The following is a 12,714-nucleotide window of genomic DNA, read 5'->3' as shown; positions in this document are numbered from 1 at the left end:
ACTTTATTCTCATAATGATAATCACTCAATAAACATTCATTAATCACCACTGTTGTCCAGCTACTGGGCTAAGCACCATATAGACACAAAAGGAAGAAAAAGACAGCCTCTCAAGAATGTTAAGATCTATTGTGGGGAGACTATATGTCAACAAATATACATACATACATACATATATATATATATATATATATATATAAACAGATATAAAATGTAAGCTATATAAAAGATAAATAAGAAATATTAAAGGGAAGGCACTAGAATTAAAAGGGATTGGGGAAGGCTTCCAGTAGAAGAAGGAATTTTAGTTGGCATTGAGGAAACTAGGGAAGTCAAGTAGGCAAAGTAGAAAAGGAAGAGAGCATTGAGGGATTAGGGTCAGCTATTCGGGACCTCCCTAATAGCACCTCAGACCATGACATTTTTCCCCTTCTTCAACCTATAGCATTTATTATCTGAACCTTCTGTCTGACAGCCCATATGATCTAAAATTTGAAGGGGTCTCAGAGAACATATTCCAACTTCTCTCCCCTTGTCGCCTATTTTATTGATAAGAAAACTAAGAACCAGGCAGATTAATAGATTTAAGGACCATACAAGGCAATAAATATCAAAGGTAGGAGAATGAATCTTTTGTTCTAGGCATATTGCCATTCACAGTTACTATTTTTTCCCCCATGACTGTCTACTCAATCATATTGTAAACTCCTAAGGGTAAAGACTTTATCTTAAACTTTCTTGGATAGCTCTTGGAATTGTTGAATTCACATTTTTTCCAAGGCATTGTTCATAGATTTAGATAAGTATCTTCGAGATCATTAAGTCCAAAGCCTTAATTTTATAAATGAAGAAACAGAGATTTAGAGAGTCTCTGTAGGTTACCAAGGATTGGTAAACCTCACACAGCTAGTATGTGGCAGAATTAGAATTTGAATTCAAATCTTCTGACCCTAAACCTGGTAGTCTTTCCAGGGCTCTTTCTTGCCTTCCTAGTGGCATGCCTCACACACAGAAGGGGATCAAGAAATATTTATTGATAATTTATTGTCACAATACTTGAGTTTTTATCAGTAGGTATTTTTAGAATCTCAAAGAAAATGAACATTGCCCATGTTGAAAGATACATGCAATCTAAAATTTTATGGGATTGATAAAATTTGCAAGCATTTAACATTTATTCTCATTCTTGTTTTTCATTAAGTTTTGTTGTGTGATATGTATGACAAATGAATCATGTAACATCAATAAAGGAAATATATGATTTCTCCCCAGATTAGATACCATATTGAATATAAATGATTCTACACTCAGATATCTATGATCTTTAAGAAAAAAATAGTACTGTTCTTTCATCTTTCTTTGATTAGTCTACAAGTAACAATATTCTTCCTCTAGCTCCTGATTTATTTTACCTTACATAGAAATTCAGTCAAGTAGCCTGAAAATTTATCAAATAGTCTGACAATTTAGTAAATGATCATTCCTATTGATCCAAAATACATTTTCAGCTTATTGAATGCAGTTTTAATTCAGATATTTAACTTCCTGAAATAGATATGAATGACAAAATACCACTTTAAATAGTCAAGGTGTTTTATATATATTAGAATTTTCACTTAAAATTCTTAATTTTCATGTGACATTTCAGATCAGTAGTTAGGTTTTCAATTTTAAGCTATATATAAATAGAAGAAAATAAACTTAGTCAAATGACAGATTCTAAAGATATCTGAAATAAAGAGAAATGACTTTGAGGAAAAGAATTGCCTATTTTCCTCTTTCATGAAAAAAGTGCAGAATAAATTAAATTTTTCTATGATTATTTCATAGTCAATTAAAATAATTCACTAGTTGAACCTCAACTTTAATAAAAGAAATTGGAACCTCTATTAGAGTATTTTATTATCAGTGTTATAAGGTACTCTTACAATTTAAAATGATTAGATTATATTAGATAAGCTTTGAGTTAATATCAGAGACAAACATTTTTGGGGCCATAAAGTCTGATGGTAAATTTAAAGTCAAAACAATTGAAATTAAAAGTGTCAGAATGGGACCACCACATAGGTCATTCTCATTAGGGAAATTTTTCTTCTTGGAAATAATTTGTTTCCATTTATGGAAAAAAACAAAATAATATATGCCTCTTTTCTTGCCTTTCTCTCTCTCTCTCTCTCTCTAGTTACTAACAATTATCTTGTGGTCTTTCAACTTCAAAAACTTAAAAAAAGAGATGACATAGATAGACAGTAATAATAATTTTATTCTGCGACCTCATCCTTTCCATCTTGTGTCACTATTGAATATACTTAGAAACAAAAACACATAGGCCTATACATGTACACACACACACACACACACACACACACACAACCTTAATTCTCAAAAGGGGTTCAATGCATTAGGGGATATCCTTTAGATTTCCTGGCAATTCACAGGTTCTATGAAAGGATGCAAAATGAAAAAAAAAATTCAAATGCTCATACTATGGTCAGTCTACCTTGTTTCCTGATGATACTTCTCTCTGGTGATTATCATTTATGCTATTTCTCTTTCATACTTCTCCACTTATAATAGGTTAAGATCTAATCATCTCCATCATGTGATCCTCAATAATAAACACTAATCATCTTAAATTTTAAGAATATCTTATAATGGTGATAATATAACACTCTAATAGAAGCTCCAATGTCTGTTAATAAAATTGAGGTTCAACTTAGCAAATTATGTTAGTTGACTATGGAAATACTCATAGAAAAATTTCTATTATTTTATTATTATGCAACTTTAATTATTCAGATAATCTGAAATTCTGTGACTTATAGCCAAAGACTCACAAGAAGAATCTTGATATTCAAAAGATATACTGTTATTTCAGGAAGAAAGTAATTGTCCAAAGGCAAACTGTCTAGCCAGTCTTTCTTCTTTTTGATTAAGAGACTAGTTCATTATCCAACCTGCTCAAGTTATAGGTTTTAAAGGGTGATGATGCATTTATGTTGTCTTATAGATCAATGTTGTGAATTATACATACAAATATATTTTACAGTCTGAATAATTATCAATCTTCATCCATTTGCTATTTCCTGTATTAACTGTTAGAAGAAACACTCTTTTATAACATTAAAGATCTGATTTAGAAAGCACTTGAATACCTAGGAGCTTAAATCAATTAGTTCAATGCTATTGATCAACAGGAACATCTAGAAGAGCTCATTACCTATAGAAAACTCTTCCTATATATGCATATATATATATATATATATATATTTACACTCTACATACTCTGATGATGATAGGGTCTGCAATCAAAGTTAATCTCCAAAGCATCTTTTTTAATGATTTAACATAGACGTGTTGTCAGAAGAGAGCTTTCAAGGTGACATTTTCTTCTGCTTCTTAGTACTTTTTACAGTGAATGAACCATAGAGTGAGATTCTGTATTCTTTAATTTTTCCACAAACTTGTGTCTTTAAATACACGGTCAGGTATAAAATATTGTTTGTGAAAGATTTCCTTTCTTTTCTCATACTTTCATTGAGAACTGGACTATCCTTCCAGAAGAGATAATAGAAGTGAGATAGAGCCATAATATACAATATTTTGAATTCTAACTCAATCTATTTAAACAAGCTTTTAATAGTGAAAAATGGATTCATGAAGTGGCATTAACACAGACTGTTAGCATTTTCTTAGGAAGCTTAGCTAACATAAATTAATTTCACAACGAGAAGACCAAATTAATTGAGAAACTGCCTCAACTAGTAAAAACATCTTCTTAGCAAACATGCAGTATAATAGCAAAGGGTCATATTAATAAAATAGAAATTAATTTCTTAAATATTACAAAGGAGAATGGCATAATAAGTAGTATCTCATGAATACCTAAGAATCAATGGAGTGAATATGGAGTTAAAAGAAAGGCTAGAGACCTCATTAAACCTATTTATCCCAAGGGAATTAAAGGTTGAAATAAGGAGGGAAACAAATAGATTAAACATGGAAAGGATCTGCTATGATTTCTGTATCAAACACTTGTTTCCAGCAGTACAAATGGAGCCATTTATAACATCGCAAATCCTAGTATGGGATATGTCTTGCATGAGGATATATCAATGACATTAAAAGTCTCAAGAATGAGAAAAGTAGGTGAATTAGAACAATTAGTCATAGAAGAAATTAATGCTAGAGGCAATACAATTTTGAGGACTTTAAAGGATCAGTTCTAAAGATATCTGAAAAATAATGCTTGAAGAAAGTCACAACCTTGTATATTAGCATAAAAACTGATTAAGAAATTCTTAAACAAACTTATTGGGCAGCTAGGTGGCACAGTGAATAGAGCATCAATCAGGGGGACTTGAGTTCAAATCTGACCTCAAACACTTAATGTTTACCTAGCTGTGTGACCTTGGGCAAGTCACTTAACCCCACTCCTTCCATAAAAGAATAATTAATTGAACTTATTGTTTTATTTTATCTATTTATTTAAATTTATTATTTAATAATCAAAATTAGTAAAATAATTAAGGTGTTACAATAAAGTTTAAAAGATAATACCTATTACATGCAAGGTATTGTGATCACCAGAGGGAATACGAAAATGAAAAGGAATATAGCTTCCTCATTTAGAAAACATGGCGTAATTAGGAATATGAAATGTTTTGCTGTTGTTATTCAAAAATCTCTGTCTCTCCATTATCCATCTGTCATTTCCTTCTCCAGCTCATTTTACAGATCAAGAACTAAGGCAAATAGGTTTAAGTCATAAAGCTAGTAAGTATCTAAGATCAGATTTAAATTCAGGTCTTTCTGACTCTAGTTTTTGTACTATCTAGCTGCCTATGAAATGTAATAGTAGTCAAAGAAATGCTTTTTATAAAACTATGGATTGGTCAATCATCAATTTGATTAAATTGTAGGAATAAAAGATTTAAGGAGCAAAAGCTGTTGCAACATTTCATTAGAGATATTGAACAATGGATGGCAATTACACTTTTGAAATCCTTGAATAAGGAAGTCACTGGATTACCTCACTCAACTTTTATTAAAAAGAAACAAATATAAATTGCATTTCCAAATTCAAGAAAAGTGAAACTTAAGAAATTCTAATGCTGATACTTTCCTAAAAATAGGAATTCTTTACAGATTATGCACAAGAGGTTTATGCATAATGCCATGTCCCTGATATTCATAAGTCATCTTAATGGGTCCTCTGGGTATGCTCAGAGTACTTAGTAAAGTAAAAGTTCATTTACTTCAGCTTTCCAAATACCTTGGGAAATTAGCTATCTACACTCAAGTGCAGAATTACATATTTTTCAAGAAGGAACAACGACAATAGCCTCTAGCTGCAGTTTGATTGACCACATTTTCTGCCTTAGCACAAGATGTGTCACAGAATCATAGAATATGAGGGTTGGCAGGAGCCTCAGAAGCCATCTAGTCTAATCTGATCTTTCTCCAATACAACTAAGGACCTAAGCTTCACCCTTTTTCCTCTTACCCTGAGAGCAGGGACATTAAACTAGTGGATAGCTCAAGTTATCAGGAAATTTTCCTTCCATCAAGTCAAAATAAGCCTTTACCAATATCAATCTATAACTGTTATTTTAGCCTCTGGTGCCTAGTGGAAGAAAGTTTATTGTATTACTCCTAAGTCTTCTCTTCTCCAGGATAAATAATCCAACCCCTTTATTATTTCAGCCAGAAATCTCAATCTTTATTTTTAATTTTATTTATTTATTTGAGACAATGAGGTTAAGTGACTTGTCCAAGGTCACACAGATGGGCAATTATTAAGTGTCTGAAGCCGAATTTGAAATCAGGTCCTCCTGACTCCAGGCCAGTGCTCTATCCACTGCGCCACCTAGCTGGCCCTTAGAAATCTCAATCTTAATGCCACAATCTCAAGGCTCTTCTCTTAGTTTCCTTCTCCTGAACAATATTGAATTTATCAATACCTTTACTGAAATGTGTTGCCTAGAATGGAACAGCATATTCCAGGTAAGATATTAGCCCCCAACTCCTTGATAGTCCTGGATAATATGACATTTTTAGCATAACCTAATATTGTATTAATATTTTGGTTGTCATATCATGTCACTTTTGAATCAACTTCTTTTCTAGCAACACACCTCTATATTTGTTTTTCCTTTTTTTTTGAAATTTATTTTTTTTAGGTTGTTTTTTTTTTTTGCAAGGCAAATGGAGTTAAGTGGATTGCCCAAGGCCACATGGCTAGGTAATTATTAAGTGTCTGAGACCGGATTTGAACCCAGGTACTACTGACTTCAGGGCTGGTGCTTTATCCACTGTGCCACCCAGCGGCCCTGATTTTCCTTTTTAAAAAACATATGAATATAAGAATGAAAAGGACAGACATCCCAGCTAATAGCATTCAGAAGTATTTAGTCTATTATTCCTGCCTGAGTAGACATAAATCTTAAACCCTACATGAACAACTATGGTGAAGAAAGCCTCCACTTTGGGTCAGTTGCCTATAGTGTATTTATTGGATGATGCAAATAAGAGTTACAATTAATGGACAAGTGTCAATGGGTCATGAGTTGCATTATGGCAGGAAGAAACAAGTCAATACAATCATAGATTTATTAGAATATTTTAGTATGGATATCTGTGAAATGTAGTTTAATTCAAATTCTAGTTCTGAAATACCCATCCGCATAATCTAGGTGAATTCAAAAGAACCACAGACTAGAACATGGGATTTTTAGTAATGTTTTTAAAGTGACTTTATCTTGAATTGAGTTAAAATCCAACATTGTTTCTAAATGCTATTTTGATTCCAACCTCTTTTACTTTATTAGCCACCACTTGATGTGTGCTTGCGCAGTTATTCATAATGCAAGTGATTACTGTTTCTTTGTTATTTTCGTTTTCTATATAAGTACAATTCACTCTACCATGAGATAAACTATTTGTGTATTATCACACATTAAAAAGAAAAATCATAGCATTTTCAAGACTATTTCAAATATAGGGATGCAGATCCCCTTTCCTTTATCCAGCACATTGGTTTCCTAAGTTTCATTAAAAATCATGTGTGACAAGATTCATTTATGGTTTTGTGAAGTGTCATTAATATTAATACAGCAAATGGTAAACTAAATGAGTAAGGGGTTATATTAGCATGACTATTATTAGTTTGCTCAATGATCATCCTTTATAATTTCTCAATTATTCTTTTTTTAGCTGAAGCAAGTGCTCTCTGTTCACCAACATAGACTATAAAGCTGTTTATATTTAGTAGTCACCTTTATGAATTGCTTTAGCTGAAAAAAAAATCAATTCTCAATGTGGGGATGAATTCAGCTAGGCTAGTCTTTGGGCAGAATTTATACTATTCATCACCAAATTCATTGGTATCTTTGAAACTTTTTAGGATCTACTAAATTTTGTGTTCCATTTCCATAATCTTCTAGAACTCATGACTATCCTTCCTTCATATTCAGATCTCTTCAGAAGCTATCATACCTAATGGTACTAAAATTATATTCAATTCTTTAACTTCTTTCTTGTTAAATTTTAGATTAAAAAGATCTGGGTCTGAGAGGGGGTAAAATGAGCTCCACTCAGTATATTTATATTTTTTAATTTTCTCCTCCAACATATCTCTTTTCTTTTAAGAATCTAGAATCTATTTGGTGTATATAATAGTCAGAATTGATATGAACTCATAGTTTTTGATACAATGGAGCAAAATGTAGTTTCCTTAATGATTTCTTTTAATTAAGTCAATTTTTGCCTTTGCTATCTGGGATGACTGCTATCCTGATCTTTTGCTTTTCTCCAACTGAAGCATAACAAATTCTGCTCCAGCCTCTTATTTGAAGCTTCTACATCTTTCTGTTTCAAGTGAAATTTCTTAGAATCAACTCATTCTGGGATTCTGGTTTTTCCATTTTGCTATTCTTTTCTGTTCTTGTTTCCCAACCCCTATTTTCTCCACTGCTTTTGGTTTTGGCAGTTTATTTTATTCACAATTAAGATTTCTTTGTATTTCCTTCTATTCTATTCTATTCTATTCTATTCTATTCTATTCTATTCTATTCTATTCTATTCTATTCTATTCTATTCACTGCTATACTTTTTCAACTCTTTTTGTTCCTTCAAAGTCTGTTTTGCTTCTGGTCTCTGCTTCCCATAATCTTCCTTCCCTCTCATCACAACTCTGCCCTTTCTTTCTTTTAGTCCAATCCTCTCCTACTTATCTGTTAGGTAAGATGAATTTCTATAAAGACATACATATGTATGCATGCAGACATGAATGTCTGGATATTCTTCTGTCTCAGATGTTCAGATAACATTGAGGTTCAAGAATTTCCATTTTTCTTATACCTCCACTGCAAAAATTTCTTTGTGTTGAGTCTCCTCATTGTGAGATAGTTTCCCTCACTCTTCTCCCAAATTCCTTCTAGTATGTCCCTTAAATCTTAATCTCCCATTTTTCTTATGAGATCATCTGAGTTCCTGCCTGAGAATAATGGGCACTATGATGAAAATGGAAATGACACTTTTGACATCCCCTAACACAACAAAGTCTCTTTCACTACAATCTAAATTGAGCTCATCAACCCTATTAGTAAACTAGCAATCTAATGTTTGGTAAATTCTGCTTCTAGAAAGGAGAGCCAACATTGAAGGATAAAAAAGAGGAGTCACCATGATTGATTGGTCGACATAGGTCAGTTACCACTGTGATAACTTTTCTGTCATCTCTCATTTAAAATCTCAGAGGACTTCTGGCCAAGATGGCACCATGTTAAGTGCTTCTCTTTCCACTCAGAAATAACATGAAATGAACCTCTTAACAGAAGTTCAATTAACAAAACCCAGAAAGAGAGGTTAGGAGGAGAACACCTACCAACAAGGTCTGTATCAGGGGACTGTAGGTGAACCTGGACAGGAGAGCAGAGGATCAGTGGTATTGAAGCTGGGGGAGGCCAGAGGACTAGCCTCAGGTACAGAGACTTTGGTGAGTGGCAGGTGTGAGATCCAATTTTAGCCTCAGAATATTTTTTTTGGGGGGGGGAGGAGTGGGGAGTGGGTGAAGAGGACCTCTGGGAGGGTGAGTTCCAGCACAGAGAGTTTCAGAGCCTGGATCAGAACAACCAGCTGGGTAGGGGACCTGAACTCTATACTTTGTTTTCCCAGAACAATAAACAACACCCCCACCCACCCACTCAAGCTCTGGTATGGGCAACAGAGTTCACTCAAAGGAAAGAGAGATTAACTCCCTCCCCCAGGGCTTAGCACATTGTTCAAGATCAAGTCAGACCCTGCTGCTAAGCACTTAAACACTCCAGATAAAGCAACCAGTGCTCCCTACTGGCCAGCCCTTGGAAGTGCTAAGCCAAGTGAACAAAGCCTCTAGGATCTTCAAAAGCCATCCTCTGAGAGCCAGCCACCCCTCCCCGCCACCAACACAAGAAATAAAAATGAAGAAAGACCAGTGAAAAGGAGGGCCCATGAAGAAATACTTAGAAGAAATACATTCCAAACCAGAAAGATCTAGCACTTCTGAAGAGAATATGAATTGGTCACCAGCCCAGAAAAACTTCCATGAAGAAATCAGGAAGGAGTTTAAAAATCAATTGGAAAATTGGGAATAGAAGCTCAAGAGAAAATTAACACCTTGCAACAAGAAAACAAATTCTTAGAAAATAAAATTGGACAAATACAAAATGAGAATAACTGTCTCAGATCTTCATTTGGGCAAATGCAAAAAGAAAATGATTCTCTCAAAACTATACCTGGGCAAATAGAAAACTCTTTCAAAAATAGAATTGACCAACTGGAGAAGGAGTTGCAAAAAAGGTAAATGAAGAAAATTCTTATCTAAAAAAAGGAATGGAATTAGTGGAAACTAATGACTTCATCAGACAATAAGATTGTGTGAAACAAAACCAAGAGATTGAAAAAAATTGAAGAAAATGTCAAATACCACATGAGCAAAACCACTGACCTCAAGAATAGATCAAGAAGGGATAACCTGAGAATTGTATACCTTCCTGAAAACATTGAAGATAAAAAAATTAATTAATATTACAAGATTTACAGGAATTTACAGGAAAACTGCCCTTATATCATGGAACAAGAGGGCAAAATATTTATTGAAAGAATACTTTTGAATAAATTGAAAGTATACATTTCCCCTCTGGAAAGAGTTCCTAAAATGAAAACACCAAGGAATGTTATGGTCAAATTCTAGAACCATCAGATAAAAGAGAAAATCCTGCAAGCAACCAGAAAGAAAAAAAAAAATTTAAATACAAAGGAGCCACAGTAAGGATTACACAAGACCAGGATGCATCAACATCAAGGGGTCAAAGAACCTGGAATGAAATATTACAAAGAGAAAGGAAACTTGGAATGCAGCCAAGAATCCACTATCTGGCAAAGCTGAGCCTTCTTTCCAGGGGAAAAGGTGGACATTTAATGAAATGGGAGACTTCCGACATTTCCTGATGAAAAGACCAGAGCTAAATAAAAGAGTTGGACATCAAAGAGGAGGCTCAAGAGACACAAGAAAAGGTTAAAAAACAGGATTAAAAAAAATAAACTGCTATCCAATAAGATGAAACTGGCTATATACCCACTCGGGAGAAAGATTCTCATAACTATTGAGAATTGTAACTCTATTAGAGAGAATATACTTAGCCAGTAGTAATAGACACTTATAACTTTTCTGTGACTCAGATAGAATGATTTAAAAACAATATTCCTTAAAAAGGGGGACAGTGAGGAGTTGGGAGGAATGAAGAGATTGAATGGGGGTAAATCTCATTACATTAAGAGGTATAAAGGGAGCAGCTGAGAACCACCTCTCATCAGACTTGTCTTAAAGTTAATTTACACACACTCAGGTATGTTAAGAAACTTACCTTACCTTTCAAGTATTAAAAAGGGGGGAAAAGGGAGCAGGGGATGGAGAGGGGGAGAAAATGGGGAACTAAAAGAAGGAAGGTAAGGAAGAAGGGGAAAGGGAAAGGGGAAAGAAAGGGGAGGGGGGTTGATATAGGAGGGATAACACACTGAAGGTGGCGATATTCAGAAACAAAACACTGCAGAATATGTATAAATTAGAAAAAGGGGGGGAAATACAATCAGAAGGAAGATAGCATGGAGGGCAATGAAGAGTCAGTAATTTTGACTTTGAATGTGAATGGGATAAACTCTCCCTTAAACATGTAAGTGAATAGCAGAGTAGATTAAAAACCAGAATCCTACAATATGCTGCTTACAAGAAACACATTTGAAACCAAGAGATACATATAGAATAAAGGTAAAAGGTTGAAGCAAAATATATTTTGCTTCAGCTGAAGTGAAAAAGCAGGGGTAGGAATCCTTATCTCAGACAAAGCAGCTGCAAAAATAGATAACATTAAAAAGATAAGGAAGGAAAGTATTTCCTCCTAAAAGTTACCATAGACAATAAAGTTATTCCAATACTAAATATGCATGCACCCAATTGTATGGCATCCACATTCTTAGAGGAGAAGTTGAAAGAGCTACAGGAAGAAATAGACAGCAAAATTCTACTAGTGGGAGACCACAGCCTTCCACTCTCAGATTTAGATAAATCTTATTATAAAATAAACAAGAAGGAAGTTAAGGAGGTAAGCTGATTTTTAGAAAACCTAGATATGATAGACTTATGGTGGAAATTGAATGGGAATAGAAAAGAATATACTTTTTTTTTTCTGCAGTACATGGCACTGATACAAAAATTGACCATGTACTGGGACATACAAACCTAATGATCAATGGCACAAAGGCAGAAATAGTGAATATATCTCTCTCAGAACATAATGCAATAATAATCATATGCACTTTGGGCCAGGGAGATATAGACCCAGAACTAAGAGGAAACTAAGTAACCTCATTTTAAAGAATTAGTGGATCAAGCAAAAAATTATAGAAAAAATTATTTCATCCTAGATAATTATAATAATGAAACAATATACCAAAACCTATAGGATACACTCAAGGTGACGGCAGGGGATACATTAAATCTTTATATGCTTACATGAATAAATTAGAGAAGGAAGAAATCAATGAATTAAATATGCAACTAAAAAAAATTAGAGAAAGAACAAATTTAAAATCCTCAATTAAATACCAAATTAGAAATTCTAAAAATTAAAGGAGAAATTAATAAAATCAAAAGCAAGAAAACTATTGAACTAATAAATAAAACCGAGAGTTGTTTTATGAAAAAACCAATAAAACTGATAAAACTCTGGTCAATTTTATTAAAAGAAAGAAAGAAGAAAACAAAATTGCTAGTATCATAAATGAAAAAAGGTGAACTCATCACAAATGAGGAAGAAATTAAAATAATAATTTGGAATTATTTTGCCCAACTCTGCTGATAATTTTGACAATCTAAGTGAAATGGACGAATATTTACAAAAAACATAAGTTTCCCAGATTAAATGAAGAAGAAATTAAAAACCTAAATAATTATATCTCAGAAAAAGAAATTCAACAAGCCATTATTGAACTCCCTAAGAAAAAATCTCCAGGGCAGATAGATCCACAAGTGAATTCTATCAAGCATTTAAGGAACAAGTGGTTCCAATGCTGTATAAACTCTTTGGAAAAATAGGTGAAGATAGAACCAATATGGTGCTGGTACCTAAATGAGGAAGAGTTAAAACAGAGAAAGAAAATTATAGACATATCATC

General features: G+C 33.3%; 1 protein-coding gene across 1 annotated transcript in view; it reads right to left on the bottom strand.

Moving 5' to 3' along the window:
• The window catches only part of EDIL3 (EGF like repeats and discoidin domains 3), a 629,614-nt gene that overhangs the window by 221,502 nt on the left and 395,398 nt on the right, over positions 1-12,714 (bottom strand). The window lies entirely within an intron of this gene.

This window comes from Macrotis lagotis, chromosome X, assembly GCF_037893015.1.
Source record: "Macrotis lagotis isolate mMagLag1 chromosome X, bilby.v1.9.chrom.fasta, whole genome shotgun sequence".
NCBI lineage: Eukaryota > Metazoa > Chordata > Mammalia > Peramelemorphia > Peramelidae > Macrotis > Macrotis lagotis.
Note: the sequence above shows the minus strand (reverse complement) of the source record. Positions and strands in the feature narration are given on the sequence as shown.